General features: G+C 38.9%; 1 protein-coding gene across 1 annotated transcript in view; it reads right to left on the reverse strand.

Moving 5' to 3' along the window:
* Large1 (LARGE xylosyl- and glucuronyltransferase 1) overlaps positions 1-18,346 on the reverse strand; it is a 311,517-nt gene that overhangs the window by 232,911 nt on the left and 60,260 nt on the right. The gene's annotated exons all lie outside the window — the stretch shown is intronic.

Here is an 18,346-nt window from a genome sequence, read left to right on the forward strand (position 1 = left end):
CTGATTGTTCTGGCTCCCAGACATCTCAAAGTTTTGTCTGTCTGGGAACAAGTGCCTCATGGCACTGGGAGAACATCTTAAAATTGCTTAGTCTAATTGGGTGAGGAAATGAGTCTTCCTCATGGCTTAAGACAGAAAGTATCTTTCTGCATGTGTCGCCCAGTCTTTTCTGGTCCTGGACATAGAACACAAAGATATTAGTAACTAGCACTAGTATCCTCATCAAATAAGCATAGAGAGAGAAATGCTGGTAAACCACAATCAGCATTTTGTGCATATCTATGAAGAAGCTATCATATACAGGGAATTATCAATGATGCTGGACATGTGATAAAAGAAGCAGATATGGATGCTACTTTATGTTCTATTTTATAGTTCACCACGAATACCAGTTGTCTAACTTATTATTTGGTGATAATTATGAAGTACCCACCAGCAGTTAAGTCCACTTCCCATACACTGCTATGACAGCAACAACCCCCCTCCCCAGTTCTCTCAATGTGCCACACCTAATGTTTCACCAACTCCTAGTTGTCTATATATACAATCACCTCTCACACCACTTGGAACTTTTATATCCCCATTATAATGTCCATGTTTCACTATTGAAGCCATGTTCTGGCTTCCAATTTCCAAGTGATCTCTTGGCATTCATTTATTATAAATTATAATTGTTACAAAATGCATATAAGTTTATTAATTTAACCATTTAAATTATAGTCCCAGGTCACATTGTCATATAACAAGTCTATCTTCAGAAATTTTTTTGGTTCTGCAAAACTGTTCTTTCCTTTCCTTCCCCTAGCCTTAGTCAATCACCACTCTACTTTCTGTCTCTCTGATATTAATTATTCTAGGAACTTTATGTGAGTTAAATCTTGCTTTAGTCCTTTTTTTCCTAATTAACCTCATTAAAGTCAAGAGTCATCTGTCACTATCTCAATTCTTCCTCCATTTGGTACATTCTCTTTAAAATGCCAACTCACTATTGCACTCTGTCCACTGAAAGTCCTCCATAAGTTTGAGCTAATTGAAAACAATTGCTTGCACATGGGTCAAGGCTATGTACAGTACCACTGTTACTTGTCCACATGAATCAAACAGTCCTAACCACACTTCCATTGCCTACTCCTTGCCTGTGTTATCTCCAGGGTAAGGGTCATACTTTCAAGATCAGTGCTTGATCCACTTCTATTCAGCCTTCAGAGGTGGATTCTAATGAACTCCTTATGAGGCCTCAAAATAGGGCACACATGGCACATGCAGTAAACTAATGGTTACATACCAGCTCATATGACAGTATGTGCTACTCTTCTGGGGTATTCAATTAGGGTAAAATAATAATGTAATTTTGTGTTCACAATGTCTCTCTATTTCTTTGATTATTATAATTTCCAGTAAGAATCAAACTTTTATATTTATGAGTTCTCATCTCTCTGAAGCACTCAACAGACTTGGGAGTACAGGAAGAGCTCAGAAAGAATTTTTGTTCCTTTGTTTAGAGCTGAACACAAGAGTGGAAAAAAGATCTAGAATAGCTCCAGAAAAGCATGCTGAGTAAGCAAGGTGGCACACATCTTTAATCCCAGCACTTGGGACACAGAGGCAGGCAGATCTCTGTGAGTTTGAGGTCAGCTTGTTCTATAGAGCTAGTTCCAGGAGAGGCTCCAAAGCAATACAGAGAAACTCTGTCTGGAAAAACAAAACAAAACAAAACAAAAATGAGTAAGTGAGGTTTGATCTCAGAATAAGAATGAAGGAAGGAGTAAAACTGGAAGGAAGAGAATATCCGAGACAGATGTCCAGAGCAGAAAAGTTCTAAAGGCACACAGATGGTGGAATATTTGGAAGACTGAAAAATACTTGTAGAAACAAAACAAAACAAACAAACAAACAAACAAAAAAAACAACAAAAAGATGATGAGCCACTTGACAGAGCAAGAAGTGAAAGCTCAACAAATGCTCCAGCTCACAGAAATTATACTATAAATATGAGTTCCAATGGTGAGATAATCTATAACTTCTCTATATCGCCATGCTGGAAATATACATAGTACAGTCATAATAATTGCAGTGAAAGGACTATATCCATCTTATCCAAGGCTTTCTGTAGTAGAAGATCCCTTCAATTCTGAGAACAAGAGTAAAGGTAAACTAATGTAATTGGCCCTGAGACATTTGTACTGCTGAGAGGGTCTGAAGTTTTCACAAAGATATGCCTTTGGCAATCTGATTTTCACCAAACCATGATTCTTGTCAAGCATTAAACAGATTTAAGGATTGCATATCCATTAAATCAGTGTTCTAAAAGAAAAATGTTGTGTTCCTCTGCACTACTATTATAAGCACAAGTTGTAAGGCAATATTTTGATAACAAAGGATGGTTTTGCACAAAACACCAAAAAGTGGCAATTCAGACTGACAGCTCACTGTTGTCTATGATGCCAAAATTTGGGTCCCTGTTCCACAATGTTCCTGAAAGGACCTGATTCAACAGATGAACTTAAAAGGTGAGGTGCCTGTTATTACCTGTGATGTCACTCACTATAGCAGGATCTTCAGATCAAACACCATACCCAGGAATTAAAAAAAAAAAAAAAAAAGGAAGGCTAGCTATGGGAGATTTCTGATGACAGTGAAACAAAACTCAGAATTCATAAAACATACCAAAAATATTGTGAGAAGCTAGAATACATAATAAAGAATGAGAAAGTGGTCAACACAATAAGATACAGTCTTTTATAACAGATCATATACGTATTATTATATTATATTCTGAAGAATGGATAAAGAAGATGTGGCACATCTACACAATGGATTACTACTCTGCAGAAAAAAAATAATGGAATCTTGAAATTCACAGGCAAATAGATGGAAATTGAAGAAAGCATCCTTAATGAGATAACCCAGTCACAAAAAGAGGAACATGGTATGTACTTGCTCATATATGGATTTTAGACCTAGAACAAAGGATCACCAGCCTATAATTCACAACACCAAAGGAATTAGGATACAGTTCTAACAGATATTCTAACAGATCCACATAATATTCCCTTACAAGAGGGGGAAGGGACAAATCCCCTAGAGCACATGTAGAGAGAAGTAGGAGAAAGAGAAGGGAAGGAGAGGAAAGCATGTGCGACTAGGAAAATTGAGTCAGGGTAGGAATAGAAGACAGGGGAGAGTGAGAGAGACAGAGACAGATACAGATTGTAATACACACACACACACACACACACACACACACACACACATATATATGTATTTAAGAATGATATTTTTTTACTCATTCTGAGTAAAATCTTCAAAACATTTACCATGAAGTACTGTGGGACAATCCATCTGTACACTGTGTAAATATGTATTCCTCTAATTGGTTAATAATAAAGATGAATTGGCCTATAGCCAGGCAGAATAAGGCTAGAAAGGAAAGCCAAAATGAGATAAAAGAAGAAAGTCGTGGAGTCAGGAAGAGATATGATTCAGCTGCCAGAGGAGCAAGATGTGTTAGAGAATAGGTTAAGCCATGAAGCCACATGGCAAAAATGTAGATTAATAGAAATAGATTAATTTAATTTTTAAGAGCTAGTTAGTAATAAGCCTGAGCTATAGACCAAATGATATGTAATTCATATAAGTTTTTGTGTGATTATTTGAGACCAGTGTTTGGGGAAAAGAAAAAGTTTTGCCTCTGTTTACAATAAAGGATCAAATATTAAATAGTCTGGACTCTTATAGGCTATACAATCTCTGTTAGCTCATCACCTGATAGCATATATGTGATAGAAATCTGTTTATAAAGTATATGGATGAGACTTTGGTCTAAAAGCTTTATCTGGCTTATATCTGCCAAGCAATAATCTACAACTTGGTTGTCACACTGGAAAAATGCTTTGCAAAGTTTCCTAGAGTTTAATTTTTATAAACTGTTATGCAGTCAAACAAATCTCACTTATTTTCTTTTAACAAAAGAAACTACAATACTAAGACTTTAAACATTCACACAGAGCTGCTCAACTGTGTGAGAAACAGATTCTGAATAACCAGAACACAGGATCTTCCCATTTAGGGGATTTTGCCAATATCTGTGATTCCGGTATTGAAGGGTGGAGAAACAGCTACTTTGCTAACAGAAAAGGAAAGAACATAAATGATCTTTAAGTGTAAAATATTGAAATGTGAGTTGGTCTGTATCTATGGGTATAAGAACAGAAACTGGATCAAAATGGTCCAAAGAAAGAGGAAGGTTGGCGATGAACACAACCAAACTATGTAATAACAGAAGTAAGGGAAAGGAAAATATAGGTGCTATTAGTCAAAGGCAATTCTGTCCCCATGTTATCCTGTGTCCATCCATCCACCCTTCCACTCCACCTCGGAAGTCTACACTTCTCTCCCATCAACTCCCCTTGGATTCCTGTAGTGTCCTTCTTACTCACAGATCCCTCCAGCATCACATCTCCAGATGACTTCTTAACAGCAGCACCACTGTCAGCTTAGCTCTCAGTTGTCTCTCCAAATTTGTGAGATGAGGAGACCACTAGGACATCAGCCACATTGCATAACTTTGCCAAGCACAGGTTATAGGAACACTGTCCATCTAATCATGAACAAGAATAGAGCAAGCCATATAGTACATTGTACATGTAGTACATAAAGTACATGTAGTACACTGCAGAACTATGAGTGCTACTGCTATGAGTGATGGGCCACAATTTAGAATGTTAGGAAAGGCAAACACATTCTGGCATCTGAAACTCTGGTGTAAAGGATGAGCAGATCCAAAGTGAAGAAGCCCAAATTGAATACTGACTGTGTTGGCCAAAAAGGCACTTAAGATGGATATATTTGTGCAATTCAAAAAGAATCAGAAGGACCTGAGAAAGTTCAAAGGATCATAATAAAAATAATTACACAGACTAGGATTCCAATGTGCAAACCTATAAATATACAGTGGGATGCTCTTACTTGATGTGAGCAGATATTACTGTGACAACTGTAGAAAGCTGCTTTTTATTTCTGCTAAAGGCAGCATGGCAAAGAACAAGGACAAGGAACCTTTGATCTGAAGTGGACCATAGATTCTGATAACAGGTGTTCCTGTATACACTGAAATACCTCAGTCAACACAGAAACATCATGCCCCTAATGTGTACATGAAAGCCATGTTGCAAGTGGAAATGCCAGCAAAGGAAGCCTCTGCTTCCTATGTCCAAATTATTCATAAGAGATAAGAAGAAAAATCAGAGCTTCACTTTTATTTTTAGCACTGGCAGTAGAGCCAGCTAATTCTCCCTGTGTTATTGCCTCTGCCTGACCCAGACCTTCCCCACTTTCTTAATGACATGACACGAGCTAAGGACACTGTGGTTGGTTATCAATGACAGGCTTACAAATCTGAACAAAATCTTTCCAAACTGCCCTGGGGAAGAGGAACAACATCATCACATGGTCAAGGCATCATTGTGGAGGCACAGGTGACATCACTTACCCAGCTCCTTTCCTTGCTCATACTATCATGGCAGAACTGAATCTGAGAACCCTGAGTGCAAAGTAGCACCATGCTAATAGTACTGTATAAATATGCAGCAGTCCATTATCCTCCAAATTCTGATTCAGTGGATTCAGATTGTGACACCCATATCAGGCATCTGCAGAATTTTCCAGATGAATTTTTGCATAATCACCTTTCAGAGACAGATATTTACGATGAAGATCCTAACACAGATATGTAGCACCTAAGTAAGGATAGCAGTACTCTCCATGGTCCAGGAGCATGGCTTAAAACCACATAACAGTAATGATTTGGACTTATAACCCAAGAGAGCTCAGGAGCTGAAGAGCAATACAACTAGAATATTGGAAGAAAGGCATTGTTACTTCAACACTCTAAAACTGAAACAGGGATAGAAAATCTTTAGGTTCTAAATGCTGAACTCCTTGAGCTCTGTCTCAGAAGGGACTTTTAGGCCAATGTGAATGTGACAGAACCTTCCAAATAGTTCTGTTATGCATCTGAACAAAAAGAATAGGTCTGGGCCACATGCAAATTCCTTAGTTATCAGTATTCACTACCCAGATATCCCCATGGTATTTAAAAACTGACCCTGTACAAACTTCGTATTTCTTCTAAAACTTAACATGCATTCATATTTAATATTTAACTAGTATGAAACTGTCTATGTGTCTGAGACACTCACATCCTCCGTGGCTTATTACCTCCCACTTCTGAGAAAGGGACTCCTCCTGGACCACTTGGCACCAATCAACAACCCCCACGACTACCTATTTTTCTCCAGAGCATAAGCCATGCTTTTTCCTGTAACTATGAAAGCTACCTGAGAGCTCAATGTCAGCATCACTGCTTCATCTCTGTTGTCTACAAAGTGCCAGGTACAAAGAAATCAAGCATTCACATTTTCCCATCTTACATGCCAGCACCTTTGCAGGACACAAATGAAAGAGTCAAACTATGACACCTCTAAATTTCTACACAAGCATTATAAACCCTGGCCCAAAAGAGTCCAACATATAGGGTTCCTGAGGGTGTACTTAACTAATAGGACGCCAATCTTAAGTTGGAAGGGCCCTAATCTAATAAATCTGATCTTCTCATAAAAAGAAGTCTACACCCTTCCCTCCCCCATGATCAGCCATATATTTGTGCACAAATGAGTTGCACTGATTGGAATCAAGAGTTATTAATAGCAGCAGTGGCATCAAAAGGAGAAATGACATTGGCAAGGAACTTGTTGGAGGCATTAGAAGTTGAAGGAACATACGATCAATATACATTCTATAAATGTATGAGACATTCAAACAATACAAAATAGTATTTTTAAAAGGAAGGCATTTGAAATATAGGGAAAACCTGGAGGGCATTTGAAAGCAGCCATAACAGAAGGAACTAGGAGAAGACAGGAGAGGTGTCTAGAGTCTAAGTAGGCACCACAGCTTGTTCAAAACCTAGACTTCTGATTTCTGGTCAGCAGCAAGAAACAGTAAGATACTATCAATTACACTACACAATCTTCGATCCTTGGTTGTGGCAACTCTAGCAAACCAATATACAGGGGTTTCAATTTGAGGCAATCACACAGAAGAAGCACAAAACTGTAATCCCTTTACATATAATTAACCCCTCCTCCAAAAGCTTGGGATCATGACAAACATGGGCTAGAAAGAGTGTAGGAGCCAAATGCAGTAAGTGACAAGGAAAGTACCCTAGGCACAGCAGGGCATTTGCACATATAAACTCTGGACAGTTATGAAAACACACACATAATCTGTGTAAGCCTAAGACACACCAATCCTAGCTTGAAGAGGGGAAAGCTAGGCACAAAATCCCACTGTAGCTGCAGAGATATAGGTTACTGATAGCAGCTGAGAGAGGGCATTCAGTTTTCCCTAGGAAAACTAGCCCTTTACTGATAGCCCAGGCATAGCAGCCATGCTTCAATGGTGAGACACACACTCAGAATATTTGGGCAACACAGACTGGTCTTCACAGGTATTCTTTTACAAAGTTGAGTGAATAGGGAAGGTGGGTATGGGCATGACAAGAGTTGGTGAAGAGGGATAATATGATTAGAAAATGAAATTTCTCAAAAGAACTAATATATATATATATATATATATATATATATATTAGGTTCCTAGTAAGTGCACAATCCATGAGGATGGGAAATGGTCACTTTAAATGGACAGCTACAGGGTTATCACTTGGATAAAAATAGAAAACTGGGTGTGCTTGTAACACACTAATCAGCAATGTTTTGCCTGGCCTTGGCACACACTCACATACTTTTAAGATTTTAAAAATTATATATTTAATGATGTATATGTATTTGTGTGCAGGTGGGTGGTTGTGTACACATGAGTGTATGTGTCCACAGAGGTCAAAAAAAAAAAAAAAAAAAAAAAAAAAAAAAAAGCTGGATATGCTGGAGTTAGAGTTACAGACAGCTGTGAGCTGCTTTACATGGGTACTAGGGACCAAACTTGGGTCAACACTCTCAACCATCAAGTAGTCTATACAGCCATACAAGGAGACCAGTGCTGTAAAGATATGATGAGAGATGTCATTCTGTAAATATGTTTCTCTTATTGGTTAATGAATAAAGCACTGTTGGCCAATAGGAAAGGAATATAGGAGGGACTAGGAGATAAGGAAGAAAGAGGAAGTAGTAAGGAGGAGTCAGCATGTAGAGACTGGAGAGAGCAAATGCCGGCTCCACTCTCCGGTAAGATGAGACCACGTGGAAATACTTAGATTAATAGAAATGGGTTAATACGACAGAGCTAGCTGATAAGAAACAAGAAACTGGTCCACAGCATGATATCAAATACAGAGTCTGTGTTTGTTATTTGGGGTGGCACAGCTGTGGGACCTACCGTAGGGGAAAACTACTACTAACAAAAATATGTATGACTTAATCCTTATCTTCACTTCCAGGGACTGGATATAAATAGATGTCACTCCATCCATAAGAAACTTTCAGAAAAGTCATGAGAAACAATTTTAACCATATTATTATAGTCTAGGCTTCCCACCAACAATCTGCTGAGGCTTTGGAAAGAGTAAATTGTATCTTTGAGTGTGAAAGAAGAGAGTTTGTCCCTGGCTTAGCAGGATTCCTAGATTTCACTACATTCTTGAGACATTACTCAGAAGGTGAGCTATTTTTTCAACTCAGACAGCTTCTCAAAATACCCTCTGTGATCTAGAGAGAGAGAAAGAGAAAGAGAAAGAGACAGGGGGGGGGGCAGAGGCCTGTCATTAAAAATTTCATCTCCCTTTTCTGCAGAAATGAAATCAAACCATTCTTGGTATGAAGCGTTGACACTTGAAACCCACAGTATAAATGTTACCAATACCCTCAGCAACAAGCCACAGAGTTGCCACCCCTTTTCTTGTTAATCTTAAAAATATCACAGGGTTTTAATTACACTCAATTTAATGTACTATACCTGCTAGCTCCAACACATTTCATTATTTATATTGCTGAAAAAACACTTAAAAATCAAATGGCATAATTTGTTCTCATACATCTCTAAGGTAGATATGTATCTAAAACTGTCAAAAACCTAGGGGAAGTTAGTTATATTTAACAAGCTGTCAAAACCTCAACCCTGACCACCCCCCAAAAAAGCAAATGAATGTAAGGAATAAAGTGAATGGGTGAATAGATTTTTGCAGGGGAAGCAATGATATCATGAGTTGAAATCTTAATACACACCCTCAGTTCTCAGGAGTCAAGTGGTCCAAAGCCAAATTATATGAGTCTGAATGCTACATCTGCTGCTGTCAGAATTATGTTTTCAGTCTTAACAAAAATTTTGGGTCTTAAACCCTCCTTTTTAAATAACAGTGTGGGTGATAACTAATCTAGACACCATAAATAAAGCTTCTAAAACACTGCCTGGAATACTTTTTTAAATTATTATTATTATTATTATTATTATTATTATTATTATTATTATTATTATTTATTTTACATGTTGACCCCAGTTCCCTCGCCCTCCCTTCACCCTTCCCTCCATCTTACCCTCCTCTCCAATCCCTCCACACCAATTCCACATGTAAGGCAATGCCATTCCGGTGGGGTCTTGTAAATCTGTCAAGTCATTTGAAGTAGGGATTAGGACTATTCTCCTGTCTCTAGATTAAGGGAGTATCCTTCCATGAGGGATGTGTCTGAAAGGTCCTTTTGTGCACCAGGAATACAGCTGGTTCCACTGTCTGAGGTCCCTTAGACTGCTCAGTCCTTCAAGCTGAGACTCATATTTAGGGGGTCTGAGTCAGTCCCATGCTGGATTCCCACCTATTAGTCTTGGAACCCATTAGCTCCTCCTCTTTCAGGTCAGCTGTCTCTATGTGTTTCTGCAACCTGGTCTTTTTCTCTCCCTCTGCATCTGGATTCTAGTTCGACTCAGTGTTTAGTTATGGGTGTTTGCTTCAGTTTCCAACAGGTACTAGATGACAGCTCCACGATGGTAGATAAATTAGTTGTTGATCTCCCTATCAGGGAAGGGCATTTTTGGTAGCCTTTCCACTGTTGTTCAAATTGTTAGTTGACGGGAGTCTTGTAGGTCTATAGACCTTTCTTTAGGTTCAGTTTTCTCTTCAAACCAATAATGGCTCCCTCTTTTATGTTCTCTATCTGTCTCTGTCTCTCTCTCTCTCTCTCCTGTCTTCTATTCCTACCCTGACTCAATCTCCCTAGATGCACATGCTTTCCTCTCCTCCCCTTCTCTTTCTCCTGTTTCTCACTCCATTCACTACCAACCCACTTTCCATGTGCTCTGGGGGACATGTCTCTTCCCCATTTTGTGAGAGACTTTATATGAATCTCTTAGAATACACCTTGTATCCTACTTCCTCTGGAGGTATGAATTGTGGGCTGGTGATCAGATGCTCTAGGTCTAAAATTCGTATGAGTACATACATACCATGTTCCTCTTTTTGTGACTGGGTAACCTCATTCAGGATGGTTTCTTCTAGTACCATCCACCTGCCTGCGAATTTTAAGATTCCATTATTTTTTTTCTGCATAGTAGTATACAGTTGTGTAGATGTGCCACACCTTCTTTATCGATTCTTTTGTTGAGCGTCATATAGGTTGCTTCCAGGTTCTTGATATTATACCTAATGCTGCTTTGAACATAGTTGAGCACATGTCTTTGTTGCATGGATGTGGATCATTTGAATATATGCCTAAATGGGGAATAGCCAGGTCCTATGGTAAACTAATTCCCTTACCACCAGCAGTGGAGGAGTGTTCCCCTTTCTCCACATCCTCTCCAGCATAAGTCGTCATTGGTATTTCTAAGTTTAGGCTCTGGCAGGAGTAAGATGGTATCTCAAAGTTGTTTTGATTTGCATTTTCCTGTTGGGTAAGTATGTTGAGCACTTTAAGTCTCATTCAGCCTTTTTGGTTTCCTCTATTGAGAAACCTTTCTTCAGTTCTGTACCCCATTTTTACTTGGTTTATTTGGTGTTTTGGTGACTAGTTTCTTGAGTTCTTTGTATATTTTGGAGATCAGCTCTCTGTCCAATGTAGGATCGGTGAAAATCTTTTCCCAGTCTCTGGGCTGCCATTTGGTATTGTCCACTGTATCCTTTGCCTTACATAAGCATCTAAGTTTGAAGAGGTGCCATTTATTAACTGTTTCTCTCAGTGTCTATGCTCCTGGAGTTATGTTCAGGAAGCAGTCTCCTATACCAATTTGTGCAAGGGTACTTCCTACTTTCCCTTCTAAGAGGTTCAGTGTTGCTGGATTTATGTTGAGGTCTTTGATCCATTTGGACTTAAGTTTTGTGCATGGCAACAGACATGGGTGTATCTGCAGTCTTCTACACACCATCATCCAATTGTGCCAACACCATTGTTGAAGATGCTTTCCTCCCGCCATTGTATAATTTTAGCTGTTTTGTCGAAAATCAGGTGTTCCTAGCTGTGTGGGTTTATATCAGGATTTTTGGTTTGATTCCATTGGTCTACCTGTCTATTTTTGTGCCAATACCAGGCTGTTTTCAGAACTATAGCTCTGTATTACAGCTTAAAGTCGGGGATGGTGATGCCTCCTAAAGTTCTTTTATTGTATGGGGTTGTATTTGCTATCCTGGGTCTTTTGTTTTTCCATATAAGGTTGATTATTATCCTTTCAAGGTAAGTGAAGAATTATGGTGGGATTTTAATGGGGATTGCATTGAATCTGTACATTGCCTTTGGCTAGATTGCCGTTTTTACTATATTTATCCTACCTATCCAAGTTAGGTAGGTTTTTCAAGATACACACAGATGTATTTGAGATAGATAGGCATTCCTCAAGCCTTTCAAAAACCTACAGAATATGGCATTTAAAATGGTTTAGGGTTTTTCTTGACAGTGAGAGACAACTTCTTCTGGCAATACCACCTGCGTCAGAAAGGAAGATGGACGTCGAAGAAATTCGTTATGAAGTTTACTTCCAATATGGCAAAAGTAGCCACTTGGACAAGATACTGCTCTTGTCTGGACTGTTTGACTTTATACTGTATAAACGGGACATGCAGGACCCACAGGAAAGTGACTGCTGATACAAGATGGGCATTGCTACAGGGTTCCTGCTTCAGGAAAGAGTCTGCAAGACAGTCTGCAGGACACAAAGAAAAGTGACTGACAAACTGCCAACACAAGAAGACAGTTCAAAGTTTCCTGCTTTGCTGAAGAGTCTGCCAGACACACTATGGCCTATGGGCTGAAGATAAAAGATTACAAAAAAACTTCGGGTGACTGATCAGGTAGCAAGTTGTCTCTGTCATTTCTATAGTTTATATAGTGTCCTTCTGTGATCTTTGATGGAGTTGAAGACAGATAGTTGTGGTTATAGTTTTCCTTAGTTAGGATTAAAGATAAGTTACATATAAGACTTTAGACTCACAAAGATAGGATAGATGATAGAATGTTTTCTTTAAATCTTACTAACTGTTAATGAACTAAATTTTGTTAAATGTGATTCTTATTTGATAACTGTTGAGTGATATATTTTACTATATTAAAGTTAAAACCCTTCTTTTTATTTAGACAGAAAAAAGCAGATGATGGGATATGTCATTCTGTAAACATGTTTCTCATACTGGTTAATGAATAAAGCAATGTTGGCCAATAAGAAAACAAGATAGGCTGGACTAGGAGACAAGGAGGGTTGGAGGAAGTAGTAGGGAGGAATTCCAAGATTGTGGGCTGAGAGAGCAGAAGGCCAGCCACTCTCTCTAGTAAGATAACACCATGTGGAAGTACTTAGATTAATAGAAGTGCGTTAATACTTAACAGAGCTAGCCAATAAAAAAAAAAAAAGTACGTGGTAACAGCATTATATCAAATACAGAGTCTCTATCTGTTAATTGGGGCTGCTACCACAGTGGGTCCAGGCCAGCAGGAGAAAACTGCTACTTACACATGGTGGTCTGATAAGATACAGGGGGCTATTCCAATAATTCTCTTGTTTCTGTTGAGGTTTGTTATGCCACCTAGTATGTGGTCAATTTTAGAGAAGGTTCCATGTTGATGGAATGTTTTATAGATGTCTATTAAACTTCTGTTAATTCTTTTGTTTCTTTGATGAGTTTATGATTAGTAGTCCTGCCTAGTGGTGAGAGTGGTGTGTTGTCTCACACTATAAGTGTGTGAGGTTTTATATGAACTTTGAGTTTTAATAGTGTTTCTTTTATGAATGTGGGTGGCTTTGTATTTGGGGCATAGATGTTCAAAATTGAAACTTTGTGGTGATGGATTTTTCCTGCGATGAATACAACATGACTATCTTCATCTCTTTTGATTGATTTGGGTTTGAAGTCTAACTTGTTAGATATTACGCTAGCCACACCTGCTTGTTTCCTGGGTCCATTTGATTGGAAGATCTTTTCCCAACCCTTTACAAGCTTAGATGTGTTCCTTGTATGCAGCAGAATGATAGATTCTGTCATCATATCCATTCTGAGAGACTGACTGTATCTTTTTATAGGTGAGTTAAGACCATTAATGTTGAAGGTGAGTAAGGACCATTGATTTGTAATGCCCATTTGTTTTAGATTTGTTGTTGGCAGTGGTACTGTGAATACATTTATCCTGCTTTACTCTTGGTTTCTGGTGTAGTGGCATTATCTGTTGCCTATGTCTTTGTGAGCGTAGTTGACTTTCTTGGTTGGGTTGGAGTTTTCCTTCCAAAACATTATGTAGGGCTGGATTTGTAGACATGTATTGTGAAAATCTGGCTTTGTCATTAAATATCTTGTTTTCTCCATCTATAGTGATTGAGAGTTTTGCTGGGTATAGTAGCCTGGGCTAGCATCTGTGGACTCTTAGTACTTGTAGAATATCTATCCAGGACCTTCTGGCCTTGAGGGTTTCCATGGAGAAGTCAGGTGTAATTTTGATAGATTTGCCTTTATATGTTACCTGTCCTTTTTCCTTCACTGCTCTTAATAATCTTTCTTTTTTCTGTATGTTATGTGTTTTGATTATTAAATTCCCAGGGGTCCTTTTTCTTTGGTCCAGTCTATTTGGTATTAGGTATACTTCTTGTACTTTCAGATTGGGAAAGTTTTCCTCGATGATTTTGTTGAATATGTTTTCTGCTCCTTTGAGCTGGACTTCTTCACCTTCCTCTACGCCTATTATTCTTAGGTTTGTCCTTTTCATGGTGCCCCACATTTCTCTTCCATCTCTTGAACTCTGTTGGTTATGCTTGCGTCTGTAGTTCCTGATCCTTTACCTAGTTTTTATATTTCCAGCATTCATTCGTTCTCTGTTTTCTTTATTTTCTCTATTTCAGTTTTCAAGTCTTGAACTGTTTCCTTTACCTGCTTAATTGTTTTTTCTTGGCTTTCTGTATTTTCTTTAAGAAATTTGTTCATTTCTTCCAATTTTTTGTTTGATTTTTCTTCCATTTCTTTAAGGGATTTTCTCACATCTTCTTTGAGGGTCTCCAGCATTTTTATGATGATATTTTATAAGTCCTTCTCTTCTGCTTCATCTGCTTTATTGTGTTCCGGTCTAGCTGGTGTAGATTCCCTAGATTCTGGTGGTGTCGTGCTAGTCTTTCCATTGTTAGGTGTTTTCTTGTATTGCTGACTTCCCATAGCTTCTTCCAGTAGGTGTTGGTGGGGTCTCTCCCTCTCTCTATGGTACTTCCCCGGTGGGCTTAGGTGGGTCAGAGGTTTGATGTCTGTAGCTCTGGGTGGTCCAAGCGCTCTAGGGGCCCAGTGATGGGGTCAGCGATCAAGCTCCATGTTCCTGGTGCCTATAGGCTGATGTAGCCTGGGCCTGGCATTCTCCAGCTGAGGCCTCTTTATCAGAGGTCATGTGATAGGGGTCAAGGATCCTGCCAGCAGGAACTCAGAGTAGTCCTGCACAGATAGGCAGATATCCGGGAGGGCCTGATGCTCCAGGGGGTTTGAACACCAGGCAGGTAGAAATTACAGGTGGTCCAGAGTGGTTAGGTAGGTCTAGTGTGCTGAGAGCTGCTCCCGGAAGATACCCCCCTGCCTGGATTACTTAAACACTTGTTAGAATAAGCATTTCTAACATTGATAATAATTACCACCATTTGTACTATAATAACCAACTGTCAGTACTTATTTCTATATTAGCATAATTTGGCTACCCAGATTGGCCCCAAATTTGTTTGAAGTTGTTACCTCCCAAATGTAAATGCCTGTGGGGTTTCCTCATTTTCTACTGTTTGCTAATTTGAAGTTTCCACATTAGTAGGAATATTTTCAGGTGCACTTCTATTATTGTATATTAATTGTATGATGGTGTTTCACTGTGACATTTCTACACATGTGTGTAAAATTTTATGAGCATTTTCTTCCTTTCTCTCAAACATATTCAGGTCCTTTGCACTATCGTCTTTAAGTGGAGCCCAATGCCACACATTCTATTTTGAACCTGTTTTCGTAGGAATGCTGCCCATGACATTAAGCATTTCAGACGAATAAAAAGAGATAAGAACAAGTATAAACAAACACATAACTCAGTTGAACCAAGCCAAGGCTAAGCATCTGGAAGTAAATGCAGAGAAACTGGGTACCACCTCCTTGGATGTCAGAAAAGTAGATAAGATAAACAAAGCTACAGGAGGTGAGCATTCAAGACCCAAGGGCACATTGATGCACCCTTTGCCAATGCTGGGAAGCTAACATACCATTGCCAGACATTATAAAACATTCATGATTTCAAATCTACAGATTCTTTGCTCTAAGTCATATATCAAACCATATATGCTTTAAATTTAATTTTTAATGATTTTAACATTACATATAATCAGACCAAGGATGTTCAATGTCAGCAGTCTACATGTGTACAATATGTATTAATGAGGACATCTTACCCTATACTACCTTCCATTTGTTTCCCACCCAATCACTAACAATACTTCTCTACTTCCTGAATGCCTTATTTATTTGCTAATGTAATTATTTATTTTCTACATATGAAAGCAACCATACTCATTTGTCTATTGTCTGCTTCATTTCACTAAACATGTTGTCTCTTGGTTTCATTCATTTTCTTGCACCTAACAGCTCAATAATGCCACACAACACAATTTTGTATTTTTGTTTTCCATTCTTCTTCTAATAGCTACCTTAGCTGAGTCCATATTCTAGTCACATTAAGCAGTGCCATAATAACAGGACATGGACATCTCCTTTATTGGCTGATTTCATTTATTCTTATAACCTATTCAAGAGGCTGCATCAAATTGCATGTTTAAAAAATACTACAATGCAACTACATCAGTCAACAAAGGACATTATGACAACTGTTTAGGGCAGTGACCTAAACAAGGCATGTCCTCATCTTCCCTCTAATGGCATGTGCTCCTGCCTACCACCCAGTCATTGCTTCCTCAACTCTTGAGTTCCCACAATAATCTTTTTGCTTTGCTGCCAAGTCTCCCTGACTCCCATAAGCAAAGAGTATCTACTCCTGACTGGCTCTGCTGCTGTTCCATTTTGAATAAGATCTCTTAATATGAAATTGTGTCTGTTTATTTTTGAAGGATGAGTATGCCATAACAAGAACACATGTATCTTTAAATGATTAGGCTTCCACCCACTAACACACTATGACAGAGCATACACTTGAATTCAGTTTAAAAATATGCTGTAAAAAGCATCTGCATTAGCAGCAAGGCAGAGGTGCTTATAGTAAACCTTAAGAACAGTGCTACGGAAGCTTAGGAACACCCATGTTCACCTTCAACTCAGCAGCACACAGAGAAGAAATGATGCCTGTGTAGGTGTCCTTTGGGAATCTATTCCTTCCCCTGATCAGGTTCCTGTTGCCAAAATGTTGACAACAACTTTGCAGGGAACACAAGAGAATAAGGATGCAATTATCAAGGCCAATGAACACACAAGCATCAGGGATACAGGCAGCTTTATGGGAGATACTCTCATCTAATGTTCCTGTTGGGGGTTGAAACCAAATGCTCACATATTTTTTTTATTTAATTTATTATTTTACATGTCGATCCCAGTCTCCTTCCCTCCCTCCTTCCCTCCCTCCCTCCCTTTTACCCTCTCTGCCCCCTCACATGCCCCTTTACCACCCTCCCCTCCCATCCCCCACCCCAATTTCACATGTAGGGCAATGCCATCCAGGTGGGGTCATGTAGATATGTCAGGTCATTTGAAGACTAGGACTTTTCTCCTGTCTCTAGGTTAAATGCTCACATATTTTTAAAAGATTTTTTTAATTTTATGTGTATACATGTGTACCTGCATGCATATACATGCATTGCGTGCATCCCTAGGGCCTATGGAGTCCAGTCTATATCCTTCATATCCTGACACCTACAGGCCACCAAATACCCTTTAGAAAACAAGTTTAGAGAGAAGAAAATTCTCTTGTGGGAGATTTGTAAACGGTGTGTAAATGTATTTGCTCTGAATCGTATAATAAAAATCTGAAAGCCAGTAACTAGGCAAGAGGTATAGGCAGGGAAGAAAAAGGAAGAGGAGAAAAATCTAGGCATGGGGAAGACACCAAAGGACGTAGAGGGGAAACAGAAGTTTCAAGAGAGAAAAGAGGAAACACCAAGTGATTTTAGAATGTACACTAATATAAATGGTTAGTTTGTGTTATAAGAGCTAGTTAGGATCAAGCCTAAGCTACAGGCCAAGATTTCATAATTAATAAGTAGTCTCCTGGTCATTATTTGGGAGCTTGTTGGTAGCACAGAAAGATTCATTATAAAACCCTACGAAGACATCCTAAGCACATTTTCTATAAGAATGAAAATAGACTTTCATTAATTTTCTGAGTAATGGTGTTGATTTAAAAGAGAATAACCCACTCAAGGGGTGCCTACAACTCCATGAGAAACTTTTGAGGTTCAGGTAATATTCACCAGTGGCCTCTGTGTAAATAATGTTGGTTCCTCAGTAATGAATCTGAGGAGGAAAAAAAAGCATTGAGCATTGCAGACAAAGATAAATGTCAGAGGCCAGGAACCACAAACACTGCAGTATGTAACCATCCTAAATTTTGCACCCTAACCCTAACCCTAACCCTAACCCTAACCCTAACCCTAACCCTAACCCTAACCCTAACCCTAACCCTAACCCTAACCCTAACCTGAATTTTAACCAGATAGAGTCTGGTTAAAGCAACAGCAGTGGTAACTAGAACAGCTTCCAGTAATGAGAACCCTAACAGGGACACGAAAGCCTTGGTAATATATGACATGTTAAGCAATATCAAAGGGCATTAGTATGCAAAAGCCAGAACAGCTGACAGGAGCTTCTTCTACAGGCAGCTAGTAAACCTGTAGAAATTCCAAGAAACCCATA

Source organism: Phodopus roborovskii, unplaced genomic scaffold (assembly GCF_943737965.1).
Source record: "Phodopus roborovskii unplaced genomic scaffold, PHOROB, whole genome shotgun sequence".
Taxonomy (NCBI): Eukaryota; Metazoa; Chordata; class Mammalia; order Rodentia; family Cricetidae; genus Phodopus; species Phodopus roborovskii.